This window comes from Myxocyprinus asiaticus, chromosome 24 (assembly GCF_019703515.2).
Source record: "Myxocyprinus asiaticus isolate MX2 ecotype Aquarium Trade chromosome 24, UBuf_Myxa_2, whole genome shotgun sequence".
NCBI classification, from domain to species: Eukaryota; Metazoa; Chordata; class Actinopteri; order Cypriniformes; family Catostomidae; genus Myxocyprinus; species Myxocyprinus asiaticus.
The window spans coordinates 7,340,103-7,357,343 of NC_059367.1; the positions used below are offsets into that span (position 1 = coordinate 7,340,103).

Sequence of the window (17,241 nt, forward strand, 5' to 3'; positions counted from 1 at the left end):
AAATAAAGTCTCACCCTACATTTGATCTCGCTGAATATCTGGTTTAACTCGGAAATATGTCAGATTACTTTTCACTAAATGGAATGGAATTTCCCAAACATTATGTTGTCTAGTCATAGGTTGCTCAAACAGATAGTCTCGCCCAAAACTTACACCACTGGTTGAGTCAATGTTCCTATGTCGGAATGATCGGGATGCTTAAAACAAAGAAAGCAATGCTTTTATAGCACCAAAGAGCCACAATGTTGACACTTTTCGGAAAGATCAACCTACCAATGGCTTACTCCTAGTTGTCTCGAAATATTAAATGAATATTCCAGGTTCAATAAAAGTGAAGCTCAATCAACAGCATTTGTGGCATAATACTGATTACCACAAAAATTCATCTTGACTTGCCCCTCCTTTTCTTAAAAAAAAAAAAAAAAAAGCAAAAATCTGGGTTTCAGTGAGGCACTTACCATGGAAGTAAATGGGGCCAATACGTAAATGTTAAAATGTTCCAAAAGTATAGCCACAAGGCATAAGCAATATGCATTAACATGATTTTAGTGTGATAAAATCGCTTACTAACCTTTTCTGTGTAAAGTTACAGCTAATTTTACAACTTCGTTACCATGATGATGTAATGTCAGACCCAAAAACTCTAAAATGACTATAAAAATGATGATTTAAACAACTTTACAGCTCAAATAATACAAGAGTTTTAACTGAAGAATTAATGTAAGGGCTTTTATAAAACAATAAGCTTCACATTTCTGCCCTCAAACCTTCAAAAAATTGGACCCCAATTCACTTCCATTGTAAGCACATCACTAAGGGACAAGTTAATATTATTTTTTGTGGTTATCAACATTACACCACAAATGCTGTTGATTGAGATTAACTCGTATTGAACCCGCAACATTCCTCAAATAGAAAGTATTTTGACCTTTTAAAAAAAAAAGGAACTTTAAATTTCAGGTGTTTCTATCATAATGAAACTCGAATGTCTGCTCCATAGTGTTTCTAGTTGGCAGTAAGTATGGCATATCTTCGCTTGCATATCTCATATTATTACTGACACACGCAGTATTATAATTTTCCTCATGAATGCAGAATTCTTTGGCTGACCTAGAAAACAAATGCTGAACTTTGAACGTACACAAGCTGACAGCGTAGAGCTGTGGAAAAGATTACAGATACTGATCAAATGTGTGATAAAGATCAATTACATTTTAATAACACAATACCTACACATACACACACACACACACACACACACACATATTCGAGCCCCCACTGCTTCATCATTAGCAACAACTCTGTTTCCACACAGTGATAATTAGAGTAGTTGAGCTTGCTGGGTAAAAACGGAGTTCTAAATATGTCAAAATCAAAACATCTTTGAAGTGACGGCTTTAGAAAAAACACAGAGCGCCTGACAACCGCATTTAAAGTCAGAGAGCTCACCTTTTTCGCTACCCGCTCACGGCATTGGCAAAACTGTCAGCTAACGCCCATGTCCTAATCAGCTCTGACAGAAATGTGATGGAAGATTGAAATGAGGGTATAAGTAAACTAAATTCCCTCAGAAAAGGTAAGAAATGCCATTTGCAAACAGCAGAGCGATCAAAATGATGAGAAAATGAAGAGAAAGTAGATAGAGGCAAAAAAAAAAACACCCAAGCAGATGCACTGGCAGCGGGCTCGGGCCATCTCCTAAATATCTGGGTCGGTTTGAAGTGACAAACATCGTTAGTCTGTTAATTAGCTGCCTTCACATTGCAGCAGTTGCAGTAATTAGGGTTGACAAGAAGGCATCAATTAGTCGAAGGCTGCCATACTGGGTGTCACATATCGCCGGCCAAGTCAAAGCCCACGTCTCCGCGGGCAGCAGGACAGAAGGGCTCGAAACATGATGGACTCTGTCCGCACTTCGTCAATTCATGCGGCACCAGCTGTAGTGTCGCGTTTCGCAGCCTTCAGCTACAGAGTTCCATCACTTTACGTCGTTTTAAACGGATCGGATTCACGCTGACCGCCGGCATTTGCGATGCCCTGCTATCTGTGAAAATCTGACTGAATTGCAAAATAAGATTTCAGGGCGCTTAGCCGTAACCGATACGTGTTGCGCCACCTTTCACTGAGGTTATGCAAGCCTGTAAGGATGTGGCGAAAATTTTGCATCATACCTTGAAACAATTCTTTACCCCCTTCCAGCATTGCTATTGTAATATTTCATGGTTCTTTTAATACATAATTCGGTATGTAAGATAAGAAGACAGGTCATCGGTTTGAGAAGAAACAAATAAGACCAAACTGGCATCTGTTCATATTTGGGTATTTCAACTCTGGGCACATTCTGCCAGAAAGTCTTAAAACAACACTTTTCACAATCTCACTAGTTTATAACATTTGTCCACTAAGTCCCAACAATACACAACATGTAATATACATGCATCACAAGAGAATACTGTCATTTTGTCATGTCTTTCTGAAATGTCACAAACATTTCCACTACCATAATTTTCTACCACATCACAAATTTTATTTTTTTTGCTTGATAACGTTCTGTTTTGATAATGACAGTGGTGGAAATGAAAATACAGAGGCAAAACTGTTTGGCTGTGATGGAAATGACATAGCAATTGAGGAACAGTTGCACATAATTTGTGTACAAATTGATATGAATCATTTTCACACTGTAAATCTTGAAATGGTTTATGATTATTTCACTCTTTGTTTGATTTATCACAGTTTTTAAAACTTAACAGGCCGTTTAGACGGAATGTGCTCTTCCACTTAATGCAAGTGTCTCAAGATGTGCTTTAAAAATTGACGTTCTTTTTAACCTGACACAGTGTATACAATAACCCAGTGCTCCAATATGAGATGCGATGCAAAGATCAAAGACATTAGTCTAACACAAGAAAAACAATGGAAAAATGGCTCCTAACACGCAAAAGTGCCCTTAGTTGAAGAAACACCCATTTAGGCCATAAACTGACACATGATTCAGGATGTTTAAATAATATGGGTTGCTCATTCTCTGGCACGGTCAACTCAAATAAAATACACTGGCAGTTGAACAGAAAGCAGACACCAAAGTGCCGCTGGATCACAAACAAATCCAGATGCTGACCAATTTTATTGAGAAATATTTCACAATTGAAAAATGAAAAGGCTTCCTCTCCTTTCTAAAAGTACTGTGGTGGTTGGGCAGCGTTGCCCCTCTGTAACGTGAAAAAACAGTGTGATCAGTGTCGTCCAATTACCAAATATATGACTTGTATTATCTATTGAATCTATAGCATGAAACACTCAGCAAGACAGTTCCCAAATGAATGACTCTTACGAGTTGGTTATTTTAATGAATCAAAAACACTTCAGTCAAAGCAGTTACTGAATTAATCTCACTGAAGTGAAAGTTATGACTTCCATCATTTCCAACTTGAAATCAACCAACTGTTATCATGTTATGTAACATCATACTTGCAGCCACTGACTGGTTGTTCATATGACAACATGTATTTAAAGAAGCCATATTCAAGAAAGCTCTACACATTACGAGTTTTGCTGTAATACGTAACATTTTATAATAAATGAAATATGTTAGTACATTTTGTTAAAGTAATTTTTATTTAACCCTTAAACTCATACCTTGGGTCTTTAGAGACCCGGAACCTCATTCCAACACCTGTACCTCATCCATTTTTTGGAGTTGTGCCCAAACCTCTTTAGTATTCCTCAATCTATCTCTTATAAATAGTGTAACACAAAAACTATTTTTCAAAATATATATATTTTTTCTATTTTTTTTTTTTTTGTATAACAGTTTAAGTAACAAAAGTGTCTTTAGAGACCTGAGGTACGTAAAAGTGTTGTTTTTTTCCCCCACACTTCCTTAAATTATATTTTTTATGATTATTTAATATCTACTTAAGTTTACCATCACAGGATATCTATTTCTTTGTGAATTAAAAGATAAATGAGTACTATTTCCATACAAATAAACACAACATTTGACATTGCTAGCTGATGTAGAAACAACACTGAAGTAAACTATAGCAAGTGTAACACATGAACAGTATGTTATGACTATTGTCATTTGGGTGTACTACTGAAATAATGTTGTTCATCTATTTAGACTCAATAAGTGCCTGAGAAAATACATGTGTGTAACGCATGTGTAACTTAGTACACCTAATTAACACATGCTGATGTGTATCTTATATGTAGATTATGTGTAACGAGTAGTTCAATGTGTTTGACAGCCAGCTGCAACTCATGAAATTTCAATGTGAAAATAATAAATCCTGTTCTAGATTTGTCCTGATTTGTTGCATTATCTCTTTGATTTATGAAAAATAAAACATCAAAATATATTTTATTTTATTGTTTTCTAATTGTCTTGAAAATATTTTGAAAATTGACACTATCTGGACATTTTGTATATCCATTTTTGACAGATATAAGTGCTGGGTCTCTAAAGACCTGAATACATAAGAGTTCCTATGCAAATTAGCATGCATTTAAGGGTTGATATGTAGTAAGATTACAATAGGCCCAATTATTAAATTTCATTTACACCAAGTCTGTGTAAACACCTTTTACAAGAGTTGTATTAAATGTATTGCTTTACAATAAGGTTCCATTCGTTAACATTAGTCAATGGATAAGGTATCATTAACTAAAAATGAACAATATATATATATATATATATATATATATATATATATATATATATATATATATATATATATTTCTTCTTTTTTTTACAGCATTTATTAATCTTTTTAAATGTTAATTAATATAAACACAGTTGTTCATTGTTAGTTCATGTAAGTTCATAGTGCATTAACTAATGTACAATTAGTTACAATTCGTAATTTGAAAAATGAACTACAATACATTATGTTGAAATTAACATTAACTAAGATTAATAAATGATGTAAAAGTATTGTTCATTGTTAGTTAACTAATGTTGTTAACTAATATTAACAAATGGAACATTTTTGTAAAGAGTAACCAATTTATTTCTAATTTATTATATCTGCTCTGTTGTGCTATCTGCTAAACCTGAAGTAATCTCATCATTTGGAAACAGACTGCTGAATGCAGCTAATGCAATTAAAATAGCATTTATTTTATTTATTTTTTTCAAATATTTCTTCCTCAAAAGTAAGAATCGTTAATGGAACCGTTATGAAATTGGTATAGTTAAATTCCTTATGATTCCCATCCCTAGTGTTGGTATTATAGTACAGTAATGGTATCAGATGGATATACCATGGTACTTCGATAAATACCATGGTACTTACATGGTAATCCAAGGTACTACCTAGAAAATTATGGTACTACCATGGTTTATGTCCCCCAAAAAAATGGTAGTACCATGGTATGTTTTTAGACCAATCACGCTGCCATTGGCAGATTGTCGTGCCCCAACTTCACCCAAACAGCAGAGCCAAATTTGCTATCAAAGTTTTTACATTGATTTTAACATCGAAAAAAAGTTCCCACATCACCTTTAACTGAACAATTACATTACACAATATTCAGGCCTAATACAAAATCATTTAAAAACTATCCATTCACAAAAAGAGTAATAACCAACTTAATTTAAACTTTTCAAAGCACTTTTTATCTACATTAAACACTAATGCATGGGCAGAAAATAGCAGAGTAGTGAACTCTTCACCGGAATGAAGAAAGACAGCTTTGTCAGCCAAAATGACACTTAAATCCAACAGCTTCTCCTCTCAATCCATGAATGGGGAGCATGGCCTCCAAAAAACGTCCCAGCGGCACTTTCTGGGTGAGTGCTGCCCTGTAATCAGCTGCACTTTTCTGCCTGCCTTAAAAAGGGGGGAAAAAATCAGTGCTGAACTTAAATGGCTTTCAGGAGGGCATGCTGAAGATGTGTACTCTGTTCCCTAGGCGGAGATGTCCTCACGGCGTGCTCAAGTGTTTGAAATGCAGAGTGCTCGCTTAGCCTTCCGAGAGCTGACCTCACGACAACATCAAACAGCTCAGCTGAGGGTAATTGGAATTTAGATAAATATTACCTTCCCCCTCTCTGTGTCTCCACCACTCAAATGATGCCAGGGTGGCGGTGCATGCCTATCCATCTACTAATTAACCTGCCGCTGAGTTCTAGCACATGTGCTGTCATTTTTTGCTTGTTTGGGAGCTTGTTTTTTATCAATTCGAAGCCCTCATAAGAGTTCGACTTGAAGGACAGTCTGAAAGAAGCTCTTAAGTGAGGCTGGGTTTGTTGTACATCTCTTCCAAAGTGCTGTATAGAAAAGAAAGAAAAAAGTTCTTTCCTTTCCACTAGCTTCATCTTCCAACAACTAGATTATTTCTATAAGGTTGAGAGACAGCAAGAGCCTCTACTATTATATTTCAATAATTCCACAACCCCCCCAAACACAAAACAAAAATACTGTTGTATTTTTAACAAAACTATAGCAAAATGAAAAAGGAAAATGACAATTAAATGAAATATGTTGAGCTGAGCTAGAATAGTTCACAACAATGTTGAAAAATCTATAAAAAAACAAAACAAATTTAATTTGATAAAACAGATAGCCGAGCTTGTATAATTAAAAAAATTAAAAAAATTGTGACCACAATAAAACCTCACAAAATTAGAAAAAGATTAGATTTTGTTTATCTTGTCAGCTGGGCTAGTAGCCTGCGTGATTCTCAAGAAACCTCTCAAGAAAATGTTATATTTATCCCCAAAATCAATATATATATATATATATATATATATATATATATATATATATACACACACACACACACACACACACACAAAACACACACACACACACACACTGAATTACATTAAAAATACTATGTTGTGCAATGATCATTTACATTAAAACTAGCGAAGATGAAAGGCAATACCAAGGGAGTACAAATATGCAGTATAAATGCTTTATAATTTAAATTAATTTTTCCCATTACAGTAATGAAAATATCATAATGAACATCTTTTTTCACATTGGGACACTGAGAGGTACGTGGGAGGTAAAATGTGCAAAATGTTCATGTAAATAATGTTGCAATGTAAACACAAACTTAATGGCCCAAAAATAGGCTTCATTTTCTATATGCAAAATAAAATTTCCTATTTATTTCATTTGATTTTGTAGTAAAATAGGACCAGGACATTTACTAGAAAGGTTTCGTAAAAAATAAAAAAAATAAAAATAGAAAAAATAGAAAGACTTTTTTTTTTTTTCAATGTCTAACAAAACATTTTTATATTTTTAACCACAAAGTACCTCATGATCAGCAATGGAAGAAAAAAAAAAAGAAAGGAAAAAAATAAATGATAAGAAAAAAAAAAAAACTAAAGCGAAAAAAATAATAATATATGAAACGCTCAAACAGAATTTTTGCCGCATCATCACTTTTTCTCTCCAGTATGACACACACAGTTTGCTTTCAGAATACACAAAACATCCACTATAAAAAGAAAACTCTGTAAACTGAGCAAAAAACCCCCACTGAACACTAACGACAAAAACCAACGTGTGTGTGAATGAATGAATGAGAAGCATAGAAGGTGAGAGAGACAAGCTGTTGACGAACACTGCTGATATACGAGGGGGAGGGACCCAGGAGAGGTTAATTTATCTTTAAGATCAAAGAGTGGGAAAATAGTGTGAGAAAAGTGTGAAAGACAAGGCAGAGTGCGAGAAGAGTGATAGACTGTGGGGTAAAATTGGATTTTGTGGGTATAAAACAGAAGAGGACATTCTGAAAACGCAATCACTTTGTAATGACAACATAAGACCAAAAGACAATCCCAACTATAGCTGTATGCTCATAAAGCGCAGTGTCTCAGTGTAGATGTTGAAAGATACCTATACCTTAACAGTTAGATGTGATGCAACACAGTCACACAATAATGAACTAAATAAACTAAACATGCTGCTTGGTAAACATCAAATGAAAATGGCACAAGCTGTTAACGTGTGGTCATGTAAAAAAAATGGTTTTAATTTACCTCACAGCAGGTTTTATGTTTTTATTGGCTTTATAAGTCATGTTATTCTACTGAGCAAATGTACCAAAAGTCCCAATTTCAGTGCAACTAGCTCTATATTTTTCTTTTGGACATGTAATATTATAATACGAATAGGATAGAGGATAAACTTCATCTCATCTACACAACTATTAGATGCATTTAAAAAAGCTTCCACCACAGATTGCATTACAGTCAATGGCAAACGCTGATTCACATTCAGTGACTCTTACAATGGACATTAAAGGAATGTTCCGGGTTCAATGCAAGTTAATCTTAACAGACAGCATTTGAGGCATAATGTTGATTACCTTGTAAAATAATTTTGACTCATCCCTCATTTATATATATATATATATATATATATATATATATATATATATATATATATATATATATATATATATATATATATAAAGAAGCAAATTGTGTACTCGCAATGCCTTAAAATGAATGAGGCCAGTACATACACATTAAAATAAAATACTGTTTCAAATGTATAGCCACAAGACGTCAACATTATACATGTTAAAATGATTATAGTGTGATAAAATGAGGGTTTTGCCAGTATTACAGCATTAAACAGATTACAGAGTTTACCGGTGTTACATTATCATGACAATGCTGTTGCAACATTGGATATAGCTTTACACAGATAAGGTTAGTGAGCGATTTTATCACACTAAAATAATGTTAACATGTATAATGTTTATGTCTTGTGGCTACACTTTTGAAACAGGAGATGTTAACTACATACAAACCTTTGAATGTTCTAGCTCCACAGTACTTAAGTGACCTTCTACCATGCTATATTCCATCACGTTCATTACGATCACAAAATTCTGGTCTGATAATAGTTCCTAGAATATCAAAATCTACAAAAGGAGGTAGATCCTTTTCCTGTCTGGCTCCAATACTATGGAATAGTCGCCCTAACACTGTTTGGGACACAGATCTAATCATCTAATTAGCCAGGCATACACCTAATTTATCCATCAACTCACAATTAGGCTGCTTTAGTTAGGTCTGCCGGAACCAGAAACATTTCTCATAATCTATAACTCTGCAATAAATTGAATGCCATCTACGCTAATATTATCCTATTTGTTTCCCTGTCTCAACCTCGGGATTCATATCCCAGCCAGATCCAGCTCCGTTCCTGCTTGGTGTCGGACTCCACTGCTACGTGTCACTGAGTGATGACGACAAACTACAGCCGGTGCTAGCCAGGCATCACTTCAGTCTTTTACGATGGACTTCAGAGGATGAACTGATGCCAACTCCAACTGTAAGACATCGGATTCTTCATATGCCACTGCCTGAACCTTGGACATAGAATGGACCCCACTGAACCTCAACGAAATGACCTGCCGGTTGAACTGTGATGTATCTCATTGATTTCTGCCTGCATCACCTTTGTCTACTGATGGACTACACTCTTAAGATGGAATACATAGACTATCAATTAATTGCCAACAAAAGCCTTTATCAGCCAACTAACAAAGCACAATGCATCTATGTGAACTTCTGCAGTAAATACAGGATGGACTTCAAAGACATTAGTCATTAATCTTACAAAATTGTTCATACAAAATCTTTGTTTAAACACTGGCCCTTAACTCTTACTTAGTTTACTCATTTTAAACCATGACCTGCAATGCACATACAGTTGAAGTCAGAAGTTTACATACATCTTAGCCAAATACATTTAAACTCAGTTTTTCACAATTCCTGATATTTAATCGTAGAAAACATTCCCTGTCTTAGGTCAGTTAACTACTTTATTTTAAGATGTCAGAATAATAGTAGAGAGAATTATATATTTCAGCTTTTATTTCTTTCATCACATTCCCAGTGGGTCAGAAGCTTTGTTAGTATTTGGTAGCATTGGCTTTAAATTGTTTAACTTGGGTCAAACGTTTTGGGTAGCCTCCCACAAGCTTCTCACAATAAGTTTCTGGAATTTTGGCCCATTCCTCCAGACAGAACTGGTGTAACTGAGTCAGGTTTGTAGGCCTCCTTGCTCGCACATGCTTTTTCAGTTCTGCCCACACCTTTTCTATCGGATTGAGGTCAGGGCTTTGTGATGCCGCTCCAATACCTTGACTTTGTTGTCCTTGAGCCATTTTGCCACAACTTTGGAGGAAGGCTTGGGGTCATTGTCCATTTGGAAGACCCCAAGTCTACTTTAACTTCTTGGCTGATGTCTTGAGATGTTGCTTCAATATATCCACATAATTTTCCTTCCTCATGATGCCATCTATTTTGTGAAGTGCACCAGTCTCTCCTGCAGCAAAGCACCCCCACAACATGATTCTGCCACCCCCATGCTTCACGGTCGGGATGGTGTTCTTCGGCTTGCAAGCCTCACCCTTGTTCCTCCAAACATAACGATGGTCATTATGGCCAAACAGTTACATTTTTGTTTCATCAGACCTGAGAACATTTCTCCAATAAGTAAGATCTTTGTCCCCATGTACACTTGCAAACTGTAGCCTGGCTTTTTAATGACAGTTTTGGAGCAGTGGCTTCTTCCTTGCTGGACAGCCTTTCAGGTTATGTCGATATAGGACTCGTTTTACTGTGGATATTGATACTTGTCTACCTGTTTCCCCCAGCATCTTCACAAGGTCCTTTGCTGTTGTTCTGGGATTGATTTGCACTTTTCACCTCTAGGAGTGGTATGATGGATGCGTGGTCCCATGGTGTTTATACTTGCGTACTATTGTATGTACAGATGAACGTGGTACCTTCAGACATTTGGAAATTGCTCCCAAGGATGAACTAGACTTGTGGAGGTCCACAATTTTTTTTCTGAGGTCTTGGCTGATTTCTTTTTATTTTCCCATGATGTCAAGCAAAGAGGCACTGAGTTTGAAAGTAAGCCTTAAAATACATCCAAAGGCACACCTCCAATTGACTCCAGTTAGCCAATTGCCTAAAGGCTTGACTGGAATTTTCAAAGCTGCTTAAAGGCACAGTTAACTACGTGTATGTAAACTTCTGACCCACTGGAATTGTGATATAGTCAATTAAAAGTGAAACAATCTGTCTGTAAACAATTGTTGGAAAAATTACTTGTGTCATGCACGAAGTAGATGTCCTAAACGACTTGCCAAAACTATAGTATGCTAATATTAAATCTGTGGAGTGGTTAAAAAATTAGTTTTAATGACTTCAACCTAAGTGTTCTGACTTCAACTGTAAATAACTAATATTGGCATTATATTCATGCTGGTTAGCCAGTGGGGAACTGGCATCCACAGTGAGCCTGGTTTCTCCCAAGGTAATATTTCTCCATTAACCAACATCTTATGGAGTTTTGTGTTCCTTGCCACAGTCGCCTTCGGCTTGTTCACTGGGGTTCTAAATACAATTAATATTTAACTATTTAATTATTTATTTTTATACACAATTTACAATCATATTTAATCAAACTACACAATGATGACTCAAAGACTTTATAGATATTAGAGTTTCATTTTATGTTAAAGCATGATTTTCTGTAAAGCTGCTTTGAAAATAAACTCTGTAGAAACATCCTCTCACTTTCAACTGCTTTTATTTTCAGCAAACTTAACATGTGTAAATATTTGTATGAACATAAAAAGATTCAACAACTAAGACATAAACTGAACAAGTTTCACAGACATGTAACAAACAGAAATGGAATAATGGAATAACCAGCTGCATTAAGTACTGCAGTGCATCTCCTCCTCATGGACTGCACCAGATTTGCCAGTTCTTGCTGTGAGATGTTACCCCACTATTCCACCAAGGCACTTACAAGTTCCCGGACATTTCTGGGGGGAATGGCCCTAGCCCTCACCCTCCGATCCAAGAGGTCCCAGACGTGGTCAATGGGATTGAGATCTGGGCTCTTCGCTGGCCATGGCAGAACACTGACGTTCCTGTCTTGCAGGAAATCACGCACAGAACAAGCAGTATGGCTGGTGGCATTGTCATGCTGGAGGGTCATGTCAGGATGAGCCAGCAGGAAGGGTACCACATGAGGGAGGAGGATGTCTTCTCTGTAATGCACAGCATTGGTATTGCCTGCAATGACAACAAGCTCAGTCTGATGATGCTGTGACACACCACCCCAGACCATGATGGACCCTCCACCTCCAAATCGATCCCGCTCCAGTGTACAGGCTTCGGTGTAAAACTCATTCCTTCGACGATAAACCCGAGTCCGACCATCACCCCTGGTGAGACAAAACCGTGACTCATCAGTGAAGAGCACTTTTTGCCAGTCCTGTCTGGTCCAGGGAAGGTGGGTTTGTGCCCATAGGTGATGTTGTTGCCAGTGATGTCTGGTAAGGACCTGCCTTACAACAGGCAGCCTCTCTCAGCCTACTGCGGACAGTCTGAGCACTGATGGAGGGATTGTGCGTTCCTGGTGTAACTCGGGCAGTTGTTGTTGCCATCCTGTACCTGTCCCGCAGGTGTGATATTCGGATGTACCGATCCTGTGCAGGTGTTTTTACACGTGGGCCACTGCGAGGATGATCAGCTGTCCTTCCTGTCTCTCTGTAGCGCTGTCTTGGGCATCTCACAGTACGGACATTACAATTTATTGCCCTGGCCACATCTGCAGTCCTCATGCCTCCATGCAGCATGCCTAAGGCACGTTCACGCAGATGAGCAGGGACCCTGGGCATCTTTCTTTTGGTGCTTTTCAGAGTCAGTAGAAAGGTCTCTTTAGTGTCCTAAGTTTTTATAACTGTGACCTTAATTGCCTACCATCTGTAAGCTGTTAGTGTCTTAATGATCGTTCCACAGGTGCATGTTCATTAATTGTTTATGGTTAATTGAACAAGCATGGAAAATATTGTTTAAACACTTCACAATAAAGATCTGTAAAGTTATTTGGATTTTTACAAAATTATCTTTAAAATACAGTGTCCTGAAAAGGGACGTTTCTTTTTTTGCTGAGTTTATGTGTTGTGAAAAGCACTATACAAATAAAAATGACTTGACTTGAAACGGTGTGTATTTTACCATTTACTGGCCCCATTCACTTCCATTGCAAATGCCTTACTGTATCTACAATTTTTGCTTTTTGTGGTAATCAACATTATGCCGATCGAGCTTAACATGCTTTGAACCTGGAACATTCATCTACGGACTCTAACATAAATGTTCTTACTTTCCAAAAACTTATTTTATTGAACTAAGCACATAAGTAATTCTACTGTGCAGACTTTATAGTGCATCATTTTTTGCCATTTTAACATGCGGAAGTGCAAATGAGAGCTATGGCAGAAGGGAAGATGTGCAGTGAATAACAACAAATTTTTTATAATATGCCTTTTCATCACACAAAGCCATTTGTCATTTGGGCTACTTTTGTGGTGTTTTAGTTTTTTGGAGTTTGACAGCCTCTGGTCACAGTGTTTTCATTGTATGGAAAAGAGTAGCTCTCCTTCTGTGTCCCTTCTGTGTATATGATTTTCATTTGTGGATGAACTAACCCTATAAGCTTCTCCACCTTGTAGTGAACACCACTTCCACTGGATATTAGTCCTTCTCGAGAACTGTTGTAGATTATTGCCCGTGGCAGCTCTCCACATCCCGTAGCAAAAGGGGATTAGGGAGGTAAATGAGATATATTTTGCCCTCTCATATCGAGAAATGCATGAGGGGAAATTATGCCATTGCTTTTACATTCCATCTGGCCTATCTCAGGTTCTTCAACCTCTTCAGGTTCAGCATTATTTCACAAATGCTGTCGATCGAGCTTAACTTGCATTGAACCTGGAACATTCATCTACGGACCTCTTTAAAGAGGTCTCCTATTCTGTCGAAGCAGATCTATTTTACATGAGTACCCCAGTAATGAAAAAAGCCCTTGAGTGTCTTAAAAATAAGGTCAAAATTCTCAAGCTGCAAATGTATCCTCTCAGGAGAGTGAAGGAGACAAAGGCTTTGCACCTCAGGAACTCAACAAAGGGCCTGTAATTCAATTAGAGTTCTTATCCTGTTTCTTCAGATCAAACCGTGTGCAAAGATGGGCATAAGCAACAGAGTTTACCCTAGTCTCAACCTAACACGGCACGCATGTAGACCGTTTACCAAGTTGTTTTCCTCTGCACTTATTACTGTTCTTCTTAAGACTAATTTCCCATTATTTTTCTGTGTGTTTTCTGTACACTCGGAGACTGCAGCAGCATTGTTTGAATTAATTATGTTGGCTAGACAAAGCCAACATACTGTCTACAGACATGGTTTAGGGTTTTTTCCAAAATCCCTAAACAAAGACCAAAATTATCAACTGTAACTCCTCCTAGAGCTTTCAAGCTACATCCACCAAACTCCAAAATCTATCTATTTATTTATTTATTGGTTTATTTGTATAGTGACAGTACAACAAGATGCATTGTACATAGAGATTATAGCACATGCTAATTTGCATCTCAGGTCCATAGATAGGCTTTTTTCAACTACATAAAAACTACATAAATCAAGTAATATAAACTAATTGTATACAAAATAAATAAATAGATTGCTAAATAAATACTAATGTTGCTCCCAACCCTGGTAACATATAGCATAAAAGATTAGACCAAAATGTATTGAGAATTAAAAATGAGTACAGCTCTGGTTTCTTTTAAACCAGCGCTTAACCAATATTATGAAAGATTTTATGTCTTTTATTGATTTTATTTCAGATGGTAGCATGTTCTAGAGTTGGGAACACTTCAGAGAAAAAGCCCTTTGCCCCCGAGTTGTTCTGTAATAGTCAACCCTACAGTTACCATTCGCTGTGCTCCTTGTTGTTCTACTACCATCCTGTCTATATAGAAATGTACATAACACCTATGGGGCCTTATGGTGCAGACATTTATCCATCTGTCCATCCATCTATCTACCTATCTATCAATCTGTTTATTTGTCTACCTGCCTACCCTTCTATCTATCTGTCCATCCATCCATCTGTCTATCTATCTGTCCATCTATCCATCCATCTATATATCTATCCATCTGTCCATCCATCCATCCATTCATCTATCCATTGATCTATCGTCTACCTATCTATCCATCTATCTAGCTGTCCATTCATCCATCCATCCATCCATCTACCTATCCACCTTATCCATCTACCTACTGATCTATCCATCTACATACCCATCTATCGTCTATCTGTCTGTCTATCTAACCAGCCATCCAGACGCTCCTTCAAATGTGAGCTCTCATGACAAACGAAGAGCGGCTCACATGCGCGATTAATTTGGGCTTCCATCGATATCGTTGCGCATGCGACCCATTTGAAATTTACATGAGAATTTGCTATTTAAAACTACCATGGAGCAGTTCAACCATCACGTGACACGTCTTGACAACGCCGGCATTCTGAACAGCACTAATGAGGGAAAGAGAAATCACCTGCTGCCCAGCACTAGCATCAGTTATTCGACTTTACGCATCTACACAGCAACACACTTACTAACATTTATCCCAGTTAACTGTAACAGAAATTTTCATTACAACTGTGGAAGTTGTAGCCAAGAAAACCGCAGATAGCATGGATAATTGGAAACAAGTCATGGGTATGTAAGTACTCTGAATTGGATTAAACTGAAAATAAGCTGTAATCAAACGATTGATGATCACTTGTGTGTGACGATAGTTTTTTATATTATATCTAATATATCTGAAGTACCTTATTTTGTTGTGGATGTCCCAATATGGATACTAAATTTGCACTTTTCAGAGAGCTCAATAAAATATTAAAATTTTGGTTGCATTTGAGGGCAAAACATTTTTAATTGATTGTGTAAAATAGGCACATATTATTGGAATATCGATAGCAGGGCCCTGAATCGAATCAAATCGAAATCGGATCATGGCAGACTCTAAAGTATCGGAATCATATTGTGATGAAACGTCCAATTTACACCCCTACCATCCATCCGTCTATCCATCCATCCGTATATCTACTCATCCATCTACCTATATTTCAGTTTACCTATTCATCTATCCGTCCGTCTGTACATCTGTCCATCCATACATCCATCCATCCATACATCCGTCCATCCATACATCCATACATCCATTCACCTATCAACACTCAACAACACGATAGAAAACCATGGCAATGCCTAGCACCAAGCCAGACAATCAGTTCAAACAGCATAGCAACCTAGCAGCCACTTAGTACACTGTCTGTATGTCAGACTTTTTGTCTGTTTGTCTGATAGTAAGCCCTGTAAAACTTCAAAGCCATTTTAGACATGGCTTTGTCAATCCAACAAAGTTTGTCTTAACACATTTTACTTAACTATTTTTTTTTAATATAATTATTATATTAGACTGTGATTTCTGCTATATGGATGACTCAGACGTAATCGTGGAATCCAGTCTTAAAAACGGAATTAATATAAAAGGCGGAATGTGACGTAATTTGACATGTTTGGGATAAAATAGATGTATCAATGCAAAAATAATAAAAGAAACATTTTAATATGTCCTAGTGTGATGATTAAACCACAAATTTAATTAAATAAATATACAGTCTGCATGTGCTGTGCGCTTCAAAATTAATGTGTCAAGCCGGCCCCTCATACGCTGAGAACATGTCTGGCTTTGGTCCCTTTCATGGCTAAATAGTCTCTGATCATCACGTGTGCTCTGTGTAGCAGATAAGCAGAGCACTCATTAAGCTTGAAGCTCGCATCACATGCAGACTGTATATTTATATAATTAAATCACAGCCTTTCACAGTTTAATAAGAACCTGTTTAATAAACACCTTAAACTATACATCGAACTGCTTATCTGGAAGTGAGAAGCTACCGTCAAAAACACTGAAAGGGCTCCACTCCAAAATAAAAGCTGCTGCCAGAATAAAAGCTCAATTTAACTAGATGTGTGAAATTGAAGAAACTGCGACAGAAATACATCACTACTATACAGTAAAATGTAATATTCAATGTAGTAGTTGTAGTAGTAGTAATAATAATAATAATATCAATAATAATTACATTATATTTAAGCAATACCTCACAAGCAAGAGTGCTTCCGTACTAAATAAAAGCATTTGTCAGTGATTTCATTAATACTGTGATCCTCTGCTGTGCAGCGCTGTATTTGACAAAAATAACTCCAATGTTGTGTTTGGATTGTGCTGTGAGGATCTGTATAGAAGCACTTAATTTGATAAAAATAACACAATGGTACGTTGTTATTTTTTTTTTAAAGCAACTGTTCTGTTTT

General features: G+C 36.7%; 1 protein-coding gene across 1 annotated transcript in view; it reads right to left on the reverse strand.

Moving 5' to 3' along the window:
• The window catches only part of plxna3 (plexin A3), a 243,431-nt gene that overhangs the window by 150,590 nt on the left and 75,600 nt on the right, over nt 1-17,241 (reverse strand). The gene's annotated exons all lie outside the window — the stretch shown is intronic.